Genomic DNA, 18,552 nt, shown 5'->3' with positions numbered 1-18,552 from the left:
CTGCTCTACTTGGATTGAAATACAATCATCTTAAAGCTTGCTAGATGTGGTTTACGACGAGGTCGTGCACTCTCATGATCACAGCCCTTCCATCCGGCAGTCCATGCGTGCCACCAGCGGTCCCGGCGTGTTGCCGCGCTGCACGGTCCTGGCTCCTCCTGAGTCCCCGACCGAACTGACACACACACGGCACGGAAAAACAAGCGCCGCTGTTGCCACTAGCGAACAGGCAACGCTTCCGAAACGAGTGGCACCAGTCAAGACGACAAAGAAGACAAACAACCGCAACCATGCCAGTTAAAGGATACGATCTGGCCTCCAACAGAGGACGGAAACCTACAAACAGCACCAACGCGAACCGCAGCATGGCTCAAATGATACTAAAGAAAAGTATGAGGGCTGACTTCTAGGTTTTTACAAAAACAATGTAAGAAAATATTCGTTTGTTACAAATATTTTTATTGTTTCTGAAAACATTTGCCTTTAAAATTTATACTTCTACAAGCATTTCAACCAATTCTTAAAACGTTTCGACTTCGATGCTGGCACCTCAACACGATGTTGAAATGTAGTCCCGCGTGAAACGATGCGGTGTAGTACCATAAGGATACTTTATTTACACAACTGATACACGATGGTAAGACACGTCTGCGTTACAAGAAGGCAGACCTTACTGTCTTTCCGCACAGCAGTCAAAGATTATGCTCTGTAAAGAGAGATTACTTGTTACGGGCGTTACTTTGCATGTGGTTCCCACACAAAGAACCAGCTTTTTTATGAGACGAAATGCCTTATCCGCGCTTTTTCTGTTTGAAATACAGAAATAAAAACAAATCCTTAGGAGATAAAGCGGGTAAATGCGAGCAATGAGACACTGGCTGGATTTTTGTTCTTCAATTAATCAACAGTTGTTTGATGTAGTGTCTGACAGCCAGCACTAATATTATTAAGTAATGACACGACGTTTCGAATGTTCATGACAAATAAATTGTTGTGCGCCATTTAGCATGATCTGTTCTTCGATACTCAGACCGCGGCATGTGTAATCAAAGAAACAAGTGATCATTTTCGTGAACGTGCGAACGAACCATTTTTGGCTCCTTCTGTTTATCTGGGAACATACAAATAGTGTGCTTCGTAGTTTCTAGCTTTTACGAACATATACAGATTTCGTCTCATGTTACGATGTTGTATATGGATTTTGCAATTCAAGTTTTTGAGTACTTCCTTGCACTAACTGAGAGAGCAGGTTTTTTCCACAGCCAACCATTCACGCAATGTCGAATGTGTTACTGTCCTGGATATGTGTGAAGAATACCTCTATCTCACGATAAGTCACGTGCCGACCTTCTTCTTATCTGGTTGTGGACAGCTTAAGCGAAATTCATCGCTGGCGGAAGCACAACCACGATGAAATCACGCAGACCAATTGTAAACTATGTTTCTCATGGTGACAGATGACTAAAGCTCTCACTTTCATACACTATCAAATAGTAAAATATTCATGCAGTTGAAAAATGGTTCAAAATGGCTCTGAGCACTATGGGACTTAACTTCTGTGGTCATCAGTCCCCTAGAACTTAGAACTACTTAAACCTAACTAACCTAAGGACATCACACACATCCATGCCCGAGGCAGGATTCGAACCTGCGACCGTAGCGGATTCATGCAGTATCATGTCATTAAACATGCACAATGAGGCAGCGGAACGTTGAGAATATTCCGTATTATTCAAATTGCAGGTATTTTTCGGAGAATTGTACTGGATGTAATGGGAAAAAATAATGTCTGTATATTATTAAGTGGCCGGCCGAAGTGGCCGTGCGGTTAAAGGCGCTGCAGTCTGGAACCGCAAGACCGCTACGGTCGCAGGTTCGAATCCTGCCTCGGGCATGGATGTTTGTGATGTCCTTAGGTTAGTTAGGTTTAACTAGTTCTAAGTTCTAGGGGACTAATGACCTCAGCAGTTGAGTCCCATAGTGCTCAGAGCCATTTGAACCATTTTTTATTATTAAGTGGGTGCACGTGGAAGCTGATTTTCATATTAAGTATTCTTTCACGTACCTGTGCATCGATATTTTAAGGTAATTTTTGGGTAAGGTTGTTCGTTTCTGGATATTATGTTTCGTGTACTTTTCTAAAAGTGATTTAAATGCAGGTTTTGCCAGTGTCTCAAACAGTACACTTGCTGCTGCAAAAGCACCAATTACATCCACAAACAATGGATTTTGACTCACTTACTTGAAATTATACGAATAAATCAATGTACACTTTGTTATTTTGTGTCGGAAATAACTTCGTCTTTGCAGTATGATAAGCAGAAGTTACATACTGATCTGCTTGAGAGTTTTTTGAGTATTTCCTCTGCAAACATGTTGTAGCCTATGTCAACATTAGTGTCGGAAATAACTTCGTCTTTGCGATATGACAAGCAGAAGTTACATACTGATCCGCTTGAGATTTTTTTGAGCATTTCCTCTGCACACATGTTGTAGCCTATATCAACATTACCTTTTTTGCACAGATTTTCTATGCTTATTAAGAATCAAACAAAGTGGTTCGGTAAGTTATACAATTGATTAGGAAAGATATTCTTTAAAATTGCCTACTCCCTGGTAATAATAAGATAAGTACACAACCGATTACATAATTACAGCAACAGTGGCAGTAAACGACAGAGCCGTCAGTTCTTTGAAATTCTTTTCCGTCAGTCCGTTTTAAAAAGGTATCTCTTCGCAATTCTAGTAGGAACCATGATTAAATTTTATAATTCGACAGAAATCTATAAGGTGGTCACAATCATTAGATCCCTATTGGTACAGAATTCATCTGCTTTCCTTAGCGACAGTGAAATGTGTTTAAATCTACTCATGTTCTGGACTTCTGGCGTAAATCATACGAAAAAAAAATGCAGGGAAGGTGATAGCATGCAAGTTATTGCCTAGCTTAGTGGTTATTTGTGAGTGAAATACAAGGCGTCCGTAGAAGTCCCTCAATCATTTCAAAAAATCGTAACGTGGAAACTATTAGAGATAGAGCGTCGTCGTTTATTAAAAAAAATAGCAGCTCTCATAGTTTTCATTCTGTTATGCCAGAAGGCCAATGTGTGTACCACTCATTGCTCGTAGAACAGCAGGACAATATTCGCGTTTTATCCTTGTAGGGTCAGAATTGCAGCGTCAGCAGTTTCGATTACTTTACTGATTCGTTCATGATGGGTAGCAGCATCATTGACTAGTGTTGTACACAAGCCGTTCTTGGCGTAACCCCACAATAGATGTCTAAGGACGTGACACAGGGATAACACGGTGAGACCATCACGACAAATCCACCTCTCAAGCAATGTGTCATTCAGTACATTTCGCACGTTTAAAATCCAATGCGGTGGTGCACCGTCATGCTGCAAGGTGATGAACCGTTGGAGCCCTTTTAGATGTGGTAGCACGAACTGTTCGGGTATGTCCAGGTAGATATTTTCTATTATGGTTTTATGGTTTTCTCTACTAAGAAAAATGGGCATCAAACCATACCAAGCTTTAACCATCAGGCTATCATGGATGTTTTCACGTGTGAGGTTTTCGAAGCTGCAAATTCTACTGCTGTGTTGATTTAAAAGAGCACACTAGTCGCTGTAGAATGCTGAAAAAAAATAAAAAAAACAAAAATAAAAGAAAACGAGGGGGGGGGGGAGGAAACTCCGCGTTCTGACCCTGATGAGCCGATCGGAATCGACCGACGGCGGTGAGGAGGGGGGGGGGGGGGAGGAAGAGTGGGAGGACATTGTTGACTGGCTGTGGGGCAAGCCGGATGCGGGCGAGGCGTGGCTACTGGGCAGAGAGAACTGGCTGGGGTCTAGTGGTGCGGCCGGTGCCCTGCTCAATCATCGTTAGCACAGAGATATCAGAGCTGGATCGGAAAACGTGATAACTGCATTTTATGTCTATGTAAGCACGTACGAAGCCATCGTTTCCTTTATGGTATGATTGTAATTTGCCTCTGTTGAGAGTTTACTGTAGAACTCTCTTGAAAATGTTCACTGCTGTCTGTCACATTCTACTTCTTGTGAAAAACCGAGTACAATTTGAGGTTCGGAGACGTGGTGCTGAATTTAACAGTGGGGAGTCCTTTTAGTTTTCAGAACAGTCTGATGCTACTGACCTCGTTACGAGTGCTAGCATATTATTTCCTAACTCGACGACATGTTATTGCCTGTTGCAGGTTCTTGAAACCAATGTCTGAGAGATATATATGCGAGGGAACGGTGTATGCTGCAGAATTACTGGTCAGCATAGCGGAAGCGATTGAGGCGTGCTACAAAAGAAGGGAAGCATTATTCTGTATTCGTTATAGACTTTTGAATTTTTGTAAACGATTCTGTAAAAAGGTGTTGATCTACCGGCTTCTAACCTGAATATAAAGGCCAGTAGATTCCATGATTTTGATTTGATCTATGATGCGGAATAAATCACGATGATTGTATTATGGTTTTATGAAAGTAATAATTTTGGACTGTTGTTTTTAGAGGTTGTTATTTTAACAATATCATTTTAAGTCTTTGGTATCAGAAACTACATTATGGAAGCTAAGGATTGGACTTTTTTTTTTTTTTTTGAGGAAACTGGTTTTAGATAAAATTTTGTTGCAGCCAGTCCAGGTCCGTAAATGGCCAACGTGGTAATTCAACTTTTAGTAAATTTGTCTTGTTAGTCATTCTTATATTATCTTGTAGTCATTACGTTGTGTTAGTTATGCTATTTATACTTTGTGTCACTATTGTGTAAAGCGACGATCAAAAAATTTGATCAAATATTGTACACTCGATCAATAGACTCCACTAGCAATTATCTTGGGGGCGAATTCCCTGCTTCCATTACACTATGGTTCGCCCGCATGCTGATGGATCTTGAGAATGCAGGCTTTTAAATATAATATACAGTAGAGTAGCAGTGGCTCCATTGTCATTTATTTCGGTTAACCCATACCGCTTCTTCAGCTCTCTCACTAAAACGTTCCTGCCTTCTTTGATAATTAGTGAGACTGATGTGATACTATTAAGTTCTGTTGACAAGTAATTTATCCTTGGTATAATTTTGGATACTGTAACATGTAACTTTTCTTGAGATGTATTCAAAAACCTGTAAGCTGGATGAGTGTTTCTATCTCTAGAACTGTGTAGAAATAAATTGTCTCCCAAACATTCACAACAGCTCTTTATGGGAAACCTTTCAGTAGGTAACGTCTTGTTTGGGATTATCATTAATTAAGAAATAAAAGTCTTCAATGTGTTCTACTAGACTAGATAAAACAAGTGGTCAAGTTAAATATCAAATACAGGGAGTTTCACCTAACTCTGTAATCTCATATATTTCCAGAGTGAAACAAAATGTGAAAAATGCATTTGGCCAAGGATACACCTATTTCAGGGGCTTACACAATGGGCAGAAATGCACATTCCATAAAAGTAAACAGATCTCACTTCCGACACAAAGTTACGTTCACTTAAATGCCACATGTATGTTCCTTCTACCGAAATGAAAACTAGAGGTACAATTAGTGATGGCAGACTTGGTTTCATTGATCTAAACCTCATACCTTCTGAAGACTTCAAAGGATGGCAACAGCTTCACAGTTTCTGCCGTAATGCCGTGGTCCTGGTTGCCTGCACTGTTTTGAAGCCTGCTGTACAGAAATAATACACTAAAGAGCTAAAGAAACTGCTACACTTGTCTAATATCGTGTAGGACCACCGCGATCACGCAGAAGTGCCACAACACGACGCAGCATGGTTTCGATTAATTTCTGGAGTAGTGCTGCAGGGAACTGGCACCATGTATCCTGCAGGGCTGTCCATAAATCCCTAAGAGTACGAGGCAGTGAAGATCTCTTCTGAAAAGCACATTGCAAAGCATCCCAGATATGTTCAATAATGTCCATGTCTTAGGAGCTTGGTGGTCAGCGGAAGTATTTCGAATCAGAAGTGGTTTCGCGTTATCCTGCTGGAATTGCTCAAGTTCGTCGGAATGCACAATGGACGTGGATGGTTGCAGGAGATCATACAGGATGCTTACTTACGTGACACCTATCCGAGTCGTATCTAGACGTATCAAGGGTCCCATATCACGCCAACTGCACACGCGCCACATCATTACAGAGCGTCCACCAGCTTGAACAGACCCTGGTGACATACAGTCTCGATGGATCCACGAGGTTGTCTCCATACCCGTACACGTCCATCCGCTGGATACAATTTGAAACGAGACTCGTTGACCCAGGCAACACGTTTCCAGTCATCAACAGTCCAATGTCGGTGATAACGGGCCCAGGCGAGTTGTAAAGCTTTGTGTCGTGCGTCATCAAGGGTACAAGAGTCGGCCTTCGGCTCCGAAAGCACATATCGATGATGTGAATGGTTCACACGCTGACACTTGTTAATGGCCCGGCATTGAAATCTGCAGCAATTTGCGGATGGATTGCAGCTCCGTATTTTACCTATTTGCGTATCTCTGTGTCTGAAAACGCATGTGTGTACCAGTTTCTTTGGCGATTGAGTGTACCGTATTTGAGCCTTGGCGTGTTCCCTCTTTGAATTCCCGCCCCGCGCGCCTGGCGTACGTCACTTCTTGCGGCTCGGAGCTTGTGGCGCCAGGGGACATGGTGGAGCCGCTTTCGGGGTGGAAGTGCGGCAGTGGATCGAAAGGAGAATTAATGTTTTGAAGCTGGACTGGAGGTTGAACTGCGCAGTACCTGTGCTCTTCTGCCGAACTTGACGTGCCATATAGTGATTGGTAGTCTTTTAAACGTTTTGTCTATTCAGTAGTTGCAGACACCGGTGTTATCTAAAGACGGAACGTTTGTGTGGTCTTGGGTATTTGCATTTGTTGTTGGTTCTTCTCGGTGGAAGCCGCGTTACGCAAAAAGCTTTCTGATCCGATAAATTGCCTGGTGGCGTTGCCTTGGTTGGGGTTAGGGTAATGTATAGCAAACATACATACTTGTTATTGCAATTCAATTTCCCACGTTCAGCCTTGGATTCGATGATCTGGTAGTGCTGTACAATATTTTAAGTGTGACAATGTTTAACCTTAGACCAAGTTTTTCAAGAACGTCATCTGAAGTGCCTATTGATCTGCACAAATACTGTGGTCATGGGTCTGTTTTAAATAAGAATGACAGTAAAATTCAGATGCTCCCTTAGTGTGCTCCAGTTTTCTACTGGTGTGGCACTCTTTGACTGTCTTGGACCTGGACCCAATGCGTGCTCATCGTATTATGGCTATTAACGTCGCTTTTGTATATCGGCTTCATGGAATACACCGCTGCCGGCTATCCTTGGGGTGCATTCACGCAGGTTATGTAAATTACTGTTCAAATTTTTGTATTAAAATTGTGTACATATTGATTTTTGGGGCTTTTCTGAGTCTAGTGCTCTTGTTGGACATAGTGCCGAGCCCCGTTAGGATGGCCACATGTTGCTCGGTTGTATATGAATCACAGTGTCATATTGAGATGTAGTATGGGCTTGAGAAAATATAGCCCATTGATAATAACTAACTGGCACTTCTGAGGTTGGCGGAATGTAAGAAACAAAACAAAAAAACCTATTAAGTCTTAATGTGCTCTGAAGGTTACTTATTTCTTCGTCCTCTAGCCATTTGTGAGTTGAAGAGTAAAAGAAATTTATTCCCTGTCTCAGGGCGAGTTAAAGCTTACTAGACCTAATTGTTCAACTATTTGTTATTTAAATGTTTTCATGGGATGACCTTTTCTCATATATGATTTAAATTTACCTTTTGCCACAAGTTGGTTCTGAGTTCCAATTATTGTTCTCTTCCTTTTTAAATGGCGTTCTTGAGCTGCTATATGTACACGTTCACTTACTAAATCATTTAAGTTTTTTCTAGGGTGTACCTTAAGAGAATTTTCACCGTCTGTCTGAAGGCAGTTATATCAGACTGTGCACACTCGTTCTCTTATTAATTATTTAACTGCTCATTGGGTGAGATTTAAGGAAACTTGCTCTGTCCGCCTGAAAGCAGCTCTATAAATTTGTGCATCTGTTTACCTTATTAAATCATCTAGAAGCCATTGGAGGTGTATTTTAAGAATTATTTTTCCTAATTGTCTCGAGGCAGCTGTAAGTTACTCTGTCTTCCTAATAGCTATTAAGTTTTTAATCTTTTGAGATTAGTTTTGCTTTTATGTTGTCTTAAAGAGTCATCTATTTCCAAATATTAATTACTTGATCATTTGTTGAAGCATTTTCTGAGTTGTGGTTCGTAAAGGTAGAAATTTTGAGTCTGAGATGTAAGAACCGCTGTCAGACACAGGTTTTGTCTTTAACTATTGGCTTATTTAAATTGTCACTAAAGTAAGGTGTGTAATTTCTTAAACCTGAGGAGTTATGAGTGTTGTCTGTAATCCTGTTAATTGGCTCTATCTGATATTAGTTATTTTTCTTAAATAAATATGTTTAATGAACAATGCTGAATGATGTGAACCCCAATCGGTCCAGCCCTTCCTCTTAATTTCCTGTTTGCCTAAATGAGGTTTGAGTATTATATTCGGTAACTGCAATCTGAACAAAGGACATTCTCACTGCTACCGGCATATCAGAAGATGAACTGCTGCCGTGAGCCATAGATGTCTTCTACATAGAGAGGTCCTCGTACTTCTGAACTTTAGTAAGCTTCATAACGCGTGTTTCCGTGCTCATGAGCAGCAACTTGTGAACTGTTCCTTTTTTATTACATGGTTTGCATGCATTATTTTCCATGCGCCATAACTCGGCCGTTGATGTATCTCATTATAATGATAACCATAGTTCTGTCACTGTACTGGTGAAGCAAATTTAATGTTAACATAATCATTGTATTGTTATTTCAAACTTACCTTAATGAATTCGTTGAGTCTTTTTTCAAAAATCCACAAACGTCTGGTACCAAGATGCATTTCGATGAGAAGTGCAGGTTAATGAAGTCCATTGATTAGTTGCATGAATCGCTAGTAGCGAAATACCAAAGGGTGATCGCCAATCTGGTTGTAACTAGTACACAGTCTCTCCTATTGGTATCGGTTTTGCCAGTTCTCAGACCAGTTGCTTTTACGGTATATACAAACTCGAATTTCGACATGAAACTATGGAAAAGTTATGCGTCAAGCAGCAGTTTGTGAATTGCCTTCGGAGGGAGTCTGCTTTCTTTAAAAAGAGCGTATCTTTAAAGGCTAACTTATCTTTTCCTTGGCAGTATTTTTTTCTTGTGGGATGCAAAAACGGGAGAGCTGCTCTCGGTTTACTGTAGTTTGCTTTCGTCCATTTTGCGGTTGGCTGTACATACACGTCTGGCCCAGAAATGTATTGCCGTAAACGTTGACGAGCAGTAATGGCCAGCAGTGTTGCTAGATGAACATGTGGGTGCAATTCGTGTGGCTGACAATGTTGTCGGACCATATTGTTGTAGTATGTAGTTCCTAAGACCTCTTCAAATGCATCGTAAGGGACCCAATACATTTTAACGGCCAGCATTGCTCTCAGTCATCCACTGGCTATACACAGTTAGCAGCAACTACCCGTGCAGTGTTTTCTTATTAGATGGCGCATATACGGCGGGTTGCCGTAGGTCTTCAATGCAGATGTGTCGCCAGCTTGTTGCTGTACACCATTTTCCTTATTGCAACGCTTTCGTAAATTATCAACCAGACAGAATCGTCGTGTATTGTACGTGTACTGCTTGTGTAGCAATAGTGTTGTGTTTCTGTCACGTAATTATTACAGAAGCTAAACAAATTGAGCTGCGCCAGGAACGTCTCTGACAATAATTAATACCAGAGGGAGCCTTCAATGACTGCACTGTAGTTCGTGTTATCTGTGATCAAGGACGGAGTGAAGTGACATCGACTAGTATGAAGTCTCAGTCACGGGTCTGCTGGAAACGAGTTGGGTAGGAACCGTATATTGGAATCGTGTAGCTGTGAGCGCTGAGCTGCGAGGGCAGACCCAAGCTTTGAGCATAGAGTGCAGGCCGTTTGACAAATTCTTGTCGCTGCTGTATACAGACTACGGCTCTCAGATGAATGTCATGGAGTTACAGGTGATGTGTGCAGGTTGTTTGCCCGCCACTTCTCGCTGTCATGTACGGAGGACGACGCCTAGACGGATACTGCGGAGTTATGGGCAACGAATGCAGAATACCAGCCTTCCATCTTCTAGCTGCCATTGAAGAATACTCAGTATTGTAGAACACTCAGTATAATGTCGTTTATTGAAACTGAACTACACTTCTCGAACAATCATTATATACACACAAAGAAAACAAATAACACGTACACGACTATTCATCAAGAGCGTCGGTGAAGTCTGTCGGAGCTGGTCCTAGCTCGGCGAGGAACTGGCTGTACTGCTGCTGCTCTGGCCTTATAAAGCCGGCGGAGGTCGGCGGAGTACTCCAACTTTCCCTGTGTCTGTGAGGCGACCTCTGCAGAAAAAGGTTCGCATTAGTCTCTAGCAAGTTCTGTTTATTTTGAAGAATTGTTTTCCTCTTGGTTGCGCCTGCAAGTGCTTGTGTATGTTATATGGTAAACAGGGGTGTCTCGAGTGTAGTCTGCCTGGCAGGGGCCGTCTGTGGCAGACGTAACAGCCATATGTGGGATAAGCCTCCCGCTTAGGTTCTATGCCTGTCGCTTCGCTATAAACGAGTTGCGGAAGTGACGGGATCATACAATGACAGAAATCGCAACACCAAAAATTAATCAACGTAGAGTAATTAAATTTTGTGATTACGTTTGTCAAGGTAACTTATTTAAGTGATTAACATTGCATGATCACAGGTTAATGCAAGCGTGAGATAAGCCTTTGCAAATGTGAAATGCTGGTACATTAATAACCAGTGTAACCGCCAGATTGTTGAATGCAAGTATGTAAACATGCTTTCATTGTACTGCACAGGTGTCGGATGACAGTTTGTGCGATGGAGTTCGATGCTTGTTGCACTTGATCGTCCAATAAAGCGGTGGTTGCTGCTGTTTGTGGATGACGCTGGTGTTGTCGTCCGATGATGTCCCATATGTGTTCGATCGAAGACAGATTTCGTGATCGAGTAGGCGAAAGCAACGTGTTGACACTCTGCAGAACATGTTGAATTACAACAGCCTTATGTGGACGAGAGTTATCATTTGAAAAAAACCCCGGAATGATGTTCATGAATGGTAGCGCAACTCGTCGAATTACCAGACTGACGTACAGTTTTGCACTGAGGGTGCTTGGGACAAGCAGGAGAGTACTCCTACTGTCGAACGAAATCGAAGATCCAGTGTGTCTAGCTCGCAGATTGGTCGTAGGCCCTCGTCTGACCTCCTTCTAACCAACACACGACCGTCACTGGCACCGAGGCAGATCCAGCTTTCACCAGAAAACACAACAGAGCTCCACTCTGACCTCGAGTGAACTCTTGCTTGACACTATTGAAGTCGCAAATGGCGGTGGTTTGGGGTCAGTGAAATTCACGCTACAGGGCGTCTGGCTCGGAACTGTCCTCGAAGTAAACGACATCTAAAGGTTGGTTGTGTCACTGCTGTGCCAATTGCTGGTCAAACCGCTGCAGGTGCAGTACGAGGCGCCAAAGCCATACGCCGAAGACTCTCGGGAGTGCCAAGTGACCTTCTGGAGCCCGATCTCCTTGTGACTGTATATTATCGTGACCGCTGCTGCCAACAGTCGTTTAGAGTGGATACATTCCTTCCAAGTCTTTATAAGCTATCTAAAAAGGAACATCCAGCTTCTCGAAGCCCTACAACTCGTTGAAACCCAATGAGTTGTTGTTAATGGCGTCTTTGTCGCCTTCGAAGGCATCTTTGACTGACATCAACTCACCATGTCCAATCTCAAAGGTAAGTAACGCTGACGACCGTTACAGCGTATATTTAAAGGAAACCTGATTTGCATTCCCATAGCAGCGCTACTAGTGCCTCTCTTACGCGACTGGTATGAAATCTGAATAGCATCATCTCTCGGATGTAGAAACAGGCGTACCAACTTTCGTTTACGTCCCACAACTTCTTGGTGTTACGATTATTTTTACGCCAGTGCAATAACAAGACGATTAGGTGTGCCTGCAAAAGAACAGACAGCTGCCATGACCGTAATCGCTGGAGTTAAGTCATTGTCTGCTTGTTCACAGTGGTACACCGTGCGTTTTGTTATGATAGAGGCTGTTTAGTATGTCTTCATCCTTACTGTTGCAGGACAGTGGGACAGGTACAATGGGTGATGATTCGTCAGTTTTTAAGCGATGTTGGTTGGCAGACATTAATGTTGATCAATATGTAGGTGGTGTCACTTCGCACACATTGTGGTTGTTTATGCGTATGAGCAACGTCGTTTAGACTGTCACTGTGGTTCGCTACAGCATTGTCCTTTTAATTGTGACTCATGTTTGTGTTATTTGTTGGGTTGAGTTAACGTTGCCTCCTGGCGCGAGCTTGTATCCTTGTTATACTGTGTATGTGATCGCTTTGGTTTCTCGTATGACTGAGGGGCTTTCCTTTGTGATGTCAAGCTTCCTTATTGTGTGTATCCTGTTTCAAAATTAATGTTAAGTTTGGCTTGTCTTTTGCTTACGTAACCCTGTACCATTGTGCATTGTGTCTTAAAACGATGTTTTCTTGAAAAATTATGAAGCTTGCCACCACTGATTTCTCATATGTATGTACTGTGCTGGTAGTGCCGAGATTGTCCAACAGATGGTTCGGAGAATGTGAAACTACTGATCACAGCTTTCCACCATTCAGTCCTTTAGTACACCAAATGCGGCAACGTCTGTCAAGAGTTCAAGGTAACATATTTAAGTGGTTAACATTGCAAGAGTGCAGGTTAATGAGCGAGATAAGCTATTGAAAATGTGAAATGCTGGTACATTAACAACCGCTATAACCGCTAGAATGTTGAATGCAAGCATGCAAACGTGTATGCATTGTGCTGCACAGATGTTGGATGTCAGTTTGGGTGATGGAGTTCCACGCCTGTTGGGCTTAATCAGTCAATACAGGGACGCTTAATCCTGTTTGTGGATAATACTGGCGTTTCGACCAATGATGCCCCATACAAGCTCGATTTGAGACAGATCTGGTAATCGAGCAGGCCAAGGCAATACGTCGACACTCACTAGAGCATGCTGGATTACAACTGTGGAATGTGGACGAGCGTTATCCTGTTGGAAAACACACCCTGCAATGCTGTTCATTAATAGCAGCAGAACAGGTCGAATTACCAGACTGACGTACAACTTTGTAGTTAGGGTGCCTGGGATAATGGCGAGACTGCTTTTGCTGTCAAACGAGTTCGTACAGCAGACGATAACTTCAGAAGTAGGTTCAGTGTGTCTAGCAGGCAGATATGTTGGTTGCAGGCACTTAACTGGCCTCCTCCTGATCAATACACAACCATCGCTGTCACCGAGGCAGAACCAGTCTCCATCAGAAAACACAACAGACCTCCACCCTACTCTCCGATGATCTCTCGTTTGACATCACCGAAGCTGCAAGTGGCGTTGGTTTGGGGTCAGTGGAATGCACAATACAAGGCGTCTGGCTCGGAGCTGTCCTTGAAGTAACAATTTTTAACAGTTCGTTGTGTCACTATAGTGCCAACTATTGCTCAGATTGCTGCTGTAGATGCAACACGATGCACCAGAAGCATACGCCGAAAACGATGTAGTAGTAACATGTGACCATCTGGGGCCCAGTGTTCTTGCGACGTACATCGTTTCACCACGTCCAATCTCAAACGTTACAAACCCTCGTTACCGTTACAGCGTATACTCGTATTTAAAGCAAACCTGTTTTCATCCTCATAGTGGCGCTTTTAGCGCCACTCTTATGTGACTGGCGCGAAATTTGAATAGACACCTTCTTTCCGACGTAAAAACAGGCCTACGAATTTTGTTTATGTCGCACAACTCCTTCTTGGTGTTGCAGTTTTTTTCTGAGCTCTTATAACTTACTCATTACAGAGAGATGCTGACTCAGTTTTCCTGGGCAGCAAGTGGGAAATTACTTTACACAGAATATAAAAACAAACCGTCGCTATGGTCCTGACCCAACTGGATGTAGAATTACATTACGAAACAATATGCCTAGTTTTGTGTAGTGTATGCAGAGACTGGGTGTGAGAAACGAATGAACAGTGTAGCACTAGCCGTTTACATTATTAAAAAAACTCCTTTGAAAATGTGTTCTGCACATGTAGCATTTTTTTAAATAGACCAGATTTGTGTTTGGGTCCGTGAAGACTCCAGCCTTCATCTGACCATCCTGATTTAGGTTTTCCGTGGTTTTCCTAAATTGCGCCGAGATGGTCCCTGCTTTAAGGCCGCGGCTGACTACCATTCTTATGAAGCTTGTCCTATATAATGTAAATGCCTCTATGTATGAATTGTTCTGTTTGTTGTTCTTAAACTGAAATGCCACGATATGTCCTATATCCTTGTTAAAGTGATATATGAATGCATAAATTTACTACTAGTACTACTACTGCTAAAGGTAAACAAAGAAACGAGAAAAACATGTTGCAATCTTGAAGAATTTAAGTATGTAACGAAACGAAATAATAATCAGATGTTCAACATATTGTTCCTGGGGGGTGCCATGATCTCGAGCAGCTATCTCGAGGAAATATTGTGGAATACACAAAACGTGATTCGGCAGCAGAACCGAGAGCGATACGCTGAACAGAGCCTCTGAGAAAGACTATGGGGTCACAATAATCACGTGTGACACCACAGGTGTACATTACGTTTACTTCATTTTCTCAATTAGCTGGAAATACAACAAAAATTAAAACACATATTATTACACAGTGACTTAGCTTACGAAAGACTGGAGATCTTTGTTGTAGGATATACTTGTCGGTGAATCTAAAACTGTAGCATGATTTATATTTATCCGTAAAAATTCCTCTTTGTAGATCTCTTTCTAGAGCAGGAATCCCTTACAGTTTCCCTCCTTTCTGGCCTAGAAAAGTGCAGCCTGGCTTACGGCGCTGTAGCATAATTTAAATGGACATGTCCGAAAAAACATAACGCATTCTATGCGAAGGGTAATATGTGGGCCCAATATGGCCGAGCATGTCACGTGACGCTACTTCAGCCAATCGCGGATTGCTGAGAACGGCGAGCGAGGGGGAAAGGATGGCCGTGCTTCCCCTGTGCAGAGCTACAGGGCTGCTTGAGAAGTGAGAGATGCCAGAGGGTAAACTTCCTTCTGTTCTTTAGTTTGATCGTGATCGAAAGACTACTTTTACCAAAAAAAGGTAATAATAACTCGAAATTTTAAAGCAGTGTCAAATAAAGTGATAAGCTCATATTACAATCAAAATCTTCCCTTGCTTTTTGTTTTGTGAATCACCTCTTAATGTACATCGTGATTTGTGCTCAAATGCTCCGTCGTGAAGTTACTATCTCAGGATTTGTACTTCAGTTTGTGTAAGTTATCTTACTTTCATATTATGTCCTGGCGTTTACTCAGAATGTGATATGTTGCTTCCGCCAGCTTTCTGTTATATCAAATATGTGCAAAAAGATTTTCTTTTGTGAAGAAGTTCGGAAAAGACAGTTTTGTGTTGCAAAAAAATGATGAAATGCCAGACTACAAATACAGAGATCCTGGATATGACGCCCATTCTATCTTTGGTTTTTTTGTGGCACTTAATGTGACTCACTGTTTGTCACAATTGTGTCAACTACATCATGCTTCCGATTCTCTTTTATTCGTTTTGTAACTAACTGAGTGAACTAACTGATAGGTCTATGAAAGGCAGGAGCATACAATTTCCAAGAGGACAACGCAAAATAAAGTATAGTGGCTTCAAATCAAACTTTATGTTGATGATTGTATTACTTTTATGTAGAGAGTTATAAATGTTTTTAGTGTTGCCAAGGAAATATTGCAAACAACCTGAGAGTGCATACAACAGTTTTATTAATGACAACAGGAGGGCACAGCTCATACATAGTAGGTCGAAAAACAGAGAGACATGAGAAATCCCGAAAGACAGTTTTATATAACTACAGAAGTGAATGATGTGATCGTTGATGACGACATATGTTATAGATTACATGAACGACACTGAACGTTGAATCACAGATATGAATAATTATAAACATCATTTTTCACATTACATAGTATATCAACAGTACAAATATTATTTTATCACAAATGTCTAGCTAATAAAAAAGTAAAAAAAGCGTCATTGACACATTTACACATAATCGCGCAGCACTGAAATATTTTTCAACGATTGGACGAAGCGTTAACTTCCATTGAAAAGAGTTTTTTCTCTTTCGTTTGGGAGGAACACCAAAGATTCGTGATGTGATCTTGCCTTCAAATGTAGACCCTGAAAAAGAAAAAAAAGCCAAATCACTAAACGATACGAATAATATTACAACCAGAATGAGGATGTAAATTATGGAACTTTATGAGTATTGCAAATGAATGTAAATATGTTGTTTATTTCCTTCGGGCTATACAATAAAGACCACAACCAGCTAATATTGTGAGGAATATTACATGGTACCTTTCCATTTGGTACAAATACTAACAATATAACACAAAGAGCGCTCATAAAAAAGCTCAGATTTTTAGCATATAAGATACAACTGTAACACTTGAAAAGTCATTCTGCTTACATTTATTAACTAATAGGTGGGTCAGTTCAGCACTTTCTCATTTATGATCTGGTCTCACTCGTGAGGACATAGAATACCAAAAATCGATGTACCAAGAACACTCGTTCCACGACTGAGGATCAGTATCGTTAAACAGGTGGTAAAGCGAAGAACGAGTGTCGTTTGTGGAATATCAACACATACGTGTTTGTTTCTACATGCATATGGCTGATGCCACTTGAGATGGCGTGATTCCAACACAAGCTGGTCAGTAGTACACGCAAGAAACATATAATGATTTTGTTAGTGTTAGTCTCCAACTTTTCGATTCGTTAAGTGTTCAGACAGAAATCGGAAACCACGAGGGTAATCCCTGGTACTGAAAAAAATTGTTGTTAGAAACTACAAGGTGGGGCAAATAAAAGTGGGCAGGTCGAGTGGATACGATTGGACGTGAAATGGCGGTCGCATTGACGGGGAAGGAAAATACTTCCAACAGGATGAAGCAATTGCCCTTACAACCGGCCGAACCATGAAGCGCATTTACACAAGATTCACAACTAACAGAGTTGTTAGCAGAGGTCAGTCTGGTCACGGCTGGTCACCCGACCTGTGCGATTACTCTGTGCGGGGAGGCCTCAAGTCTAAAGACTATCGCAACAGCCTTATAGTCTTCAGGAACTCTAGCAGAACAATGCGGATGAGATTGCAGCAATTCCAGCAGTCTAGCTTCGACCCTGCTTCAGAAATTTGCTGACCAGGGCCCCAGAGTGTCAAGAGATGAGTGGTCGTCACTTTCAACATCTGCCGGTCGGTGTGGCCGAGCGATTCTAGGCGCTTCAGTCTGCTGCGGTCGCAGGTTCGAATCCACATGGATGTATGTGATGTCCTTAGGTTAGTTAGGTTTAAGTAGTTCTACGTTCTAGGGGACTGATGACCTCAGATCTTAAGTCCCGTTGTGCTCAGAGCCATTTGAACCATTTGAGCCATATTCCAGTTTATTGCTTCGGGCGGTTCGTGCTTCGCTCATTATGCGTACAGCCGCATCCAATAAACGCTCGACTGGATTAAGATTGCGTTATATGGAAGGCCAAGCTACTGTTGAGAATTCGCTCAAGTGTAAAAGCAAAGAGCAGTGACATGCGGTATACTCCTGTGGAAACGCTACATCTATCAGGGACCTCTAATGCCAGAAAGGGACACAGATTGTCTGTAAGCACTTCCACATAACATGCACTTCTCAGTGATCCTTGCAGCCGAACAATGAGGTCTAATTGCGACTATATGAACACAGCCCAGATCATGAGTCACCTCCTGCCTGGACAATCTTGCCAGCATACAGGATACATGGCTTAGCACGACGTGCGCCACACTTTCAAGTGCCCATAAGATCGATGCAACTGAATCCTAGATTGACCAGACGACTATGTTCGAGGGTCCATATCAGTATTCGAGACTATGTTAAGTCTCAGCAAAGCGACACGTGTTGGTTGTTGCTCGCTGAAGCTTTTGCGGTGCACTTTCTCCGTACAGCCCTGGTGTAAATGGATTCACAGTAATCCGCCCTTAACCACGAATGGTTCTGAGGTGGTGACGTGATGTCTCTTCCACTGTGTGGATGTCTACGCTTGTACGCTGCATTTTTGATATGCTATGACCCGTTCGTCTTTCACCGATTACCATTGCCCATTAAATGTTTGTTACCTCGCAACATGCTGCCGTGTTCGGTGCACACCTATCTGTAGCAGGCTGCTCAGATGTCGCGTCTGCACTCGCTATCTGATCAGAAATATCCGGAGACACTTACCTAATGCGAAATTGTCCAGTAGATGTCACGAGAGGCAGACCCTTGGAAAAAATGACATTTTGTAAATGGAGTGAGTGATTGATTAT

General features: G+C 42.1%; 1 protein-coding gene across 1 annotated transcript in view; it reads right to left on the bottom strand.

Moving 5' to 3' along the window:
* Positions 1-16,221: 16,221 nt before the first annotated feature.
* Positions 16,222-18,552, bottom strand: part of LOC126235439 (pyrokinin-1 receptor-like) — a 437,397-nt gene continuing 435,066 nt past the window's right edge. The window contains exon 8 of the mRNA XM_049944162.1: positions 16,222-16,388. The gene's annotated coding sequence lies outside the window, so the exon portion shown is untranslated. The remainder of the gene's footprint in view (positions 16,389-18,552) is intronic.

The sequence above is a fragment of the Schistocerca nitens genome, chromosome 2, assembly GCF_023898315.1.
Source record: "Schistocerca nitens isolate TAMUIC-IGC-003100 chromosome 2, iqSchNite1.1, whole genome shotgun sequence".
NCBI classification, from domain to species: domain Eukaryota; kingdom Metazoa; phylum Arthropoda; class Insecta; order Orthoptera; family Acrididae; genus Schistocerca; species Schistocerca nitens.
The sequence above is the reverse complement of the archived record's forward strand: the minus strand, read 5'-3'. Positions and strand labels throughout refer to the sequence as shown.